Here is a 2311-nt window from a genome sequence, read left to right as displayed (position 1 = left end):
CGGGCGTCCCTGTTCCTCTTTCCCCACCCGTAAAATCAGTTACCTACCTCATGCTCAGAGGACCAGAGCACTTGGCTGGGGCTGGGCACATGCCAAGTACACGACCAGTTCCAGCCACGATAACGTAGCCGCCACATTTTCCAGCATGAGCACCTGCCTGTCTAACACTGAATGTTGACAGGAAGCGGCTCCATCCCACAGCCCTCGGGCTGCAAGCAGCTCCTCTTCTCTACAGGCCAACCTGAGCCCCGCTGTGAGAGGGAAGCAAAACAAGGGCAAACACTCTGAAGCTGTGCGTTTGGAAATGGAGAAACAGACGCCCAGAGCAGCGTCCGCCGGTGTCTGAATGCACATTGTACCCGGGGTTGCTAATGCCACCTTCACAAGGATGGTTTCAGCGGCTCATCAACCTATCATGATCCTTGTATGGAAGTTAAACAGCCACAGGATCTATGAACTCCCATCCCACAGTTCCTAGATTTTTCTGCACGCTTAAAGTATATTCTGTTTATTTTCCCATCTCCTGGGAGCGCGGGTCGCCTTTGTCCCCACAGCACAGCCAGCAGTATAAAACTTCCGCATCTGTCAGATTTCTCCATGGGGAGCATAATTGCCTGATTTCCATTTGAAAGTACAGCACTGACATTACAACTACATAGACCCACCAGTGGTAACAATGATGTCCTGACACCTACAAGGGGACAGGGCGTGCGTAATGGTGTAAAAAACACAGGCACCGAATGCACGCTTGCCTTCAGATGGACCAGGTCTGAGTGCAGCTGCGGATGAAGTACGCCCAGGAACAAAAAATTTAAAAATTAAAAAAAAAAAAAGAATAAAGAAAAAGAAACCCACAGATTAGCATCAGCGTGAGTCTGGTGGAGCCAGATGGCTCTCTGTGGAAATCAAGCTTTCCCGCTTTCTTCTAGTAACCCCGACTAGCAGATAGCAAGGCTGCTGAGAGGGGAGAGAAATGATCTCATTCCTCCGCCAGGCACATGATCCGCCTTCTTTCTCTCACATACAGCTCCAGCTGAAGGAAAGTTGGAAAAAAAGACAGGGTGAGAAAGAAGGGGTGGGGAGTCTGGCTTGCTGTAAAGAATTAGCAGTGGTACCTAGAGGAGGGGCGAGACCCCAGCCCCTGCCAGGCCCGCAGCATTCAGAAACCAGGCTCAGATGACCCGAGAGAAAGCTGAGTAGATGGGGACAGGGGCAGCAGAAGGGACATCCTGACATACTGGTGTCCCCTCCACCTGCGTCCATGAACTTCATCTCCAGAGACTTGGTGTACAAGGGTTGGGAGGTGGGGCGGGACTGGCTGTAGCAGCTCTCCATTAAGCCCTGGGCTCCTTAGGGAAGAAAAGTGGATGATGTTTTCAAGTTCTTACTAATGAATGTGTCCACCTCTCTTAGTGGGCTGGAGGCCAGTGATTCTATAACAGTGCTTGGCTAGCCAGACCAGGTCAGAAGCCGAACCCGCCATCTGCCTGGGTCTGAATCTGCTGTGCCCAGGACCATGGCCTGGAGTGCAGGGAGCTGAGGGGCTCGAGCCAGATGGGGTTGCCGCCTGAAATGAACCTAACAGGCTTTAGGTGTGTGTAGGGGGCTGCCTCTCCTCCAAGGTCCTATAGCCTGGAGGGGGCTCAGCGTGGACTCATCGTGCCTTCCCTGCCTAGTAAAGCATTTGTGGCCCATAAACTACAGTCTGTTTCTGGAGTGACAGCCAGATGTTCGGCGGATGGACATCAGGCCGACCACCAGATGTTGTTGGAGCGTAGCCTTTGCAGCGGCGTGCAGGGGTGCAGCCATCCCCCACGCCGAGCTGCCCTCCTCATGGATGTTCACACCCTCCAGCTTGGCATGTGGGCTCCCGGGGGCTCCTACACAGAGAAGCACATCCAAGAAGGAAGGCTCTCTTAAGAGTGCCAGGGGCTCGAAGAGCATGTCGTCAGCCTGGCTGACCTGAAGTTGGTCTCCGCCAGTGTTTACTCCGGAGTCAACAGTAGGCTCCAGAAGGATACCCAGTGCAGGATGTGGTCATTCATTTAGAGCTGGAAATAATGATTCCAGTCATAATAAACATTGAACAGAATCCGCTCCATTTTCAACCAGGGCAAGGGCACCTGCTTCCCAATTTCTGGCCATCTTGGGTATAACTAGGCAGCTAAGTGGCATATTCTATGGGCCAAGGAAGCAAGGCAAGCTCCCAGCGGGGAGCCCAGGCTGCGGGGCCCCTTCTCTTCTTCCAAAAACAAAACAAAAAGCTGCCACTCTACCAAACACCCGTTCGGGTCCTCTCTGCAACAGTGCT

The sequence above is a fragment of the Lutra lutra genome, chromosome 3 (genome assembly GCF_902655055.1).
Source record: "Lutra lutra chromosome 3, mLutLut1.2, whole genome shotgun sequence".
Taxonomy (NCBI): domain Eukaryota; kingdom Metazoa; phylum Chordata; class Mammalia; order Carnivora; family Mustelidae; genus Lutra; species Lutra lutra.
This window is presented reverse-complemented; position numbering follows the sequence as displayed.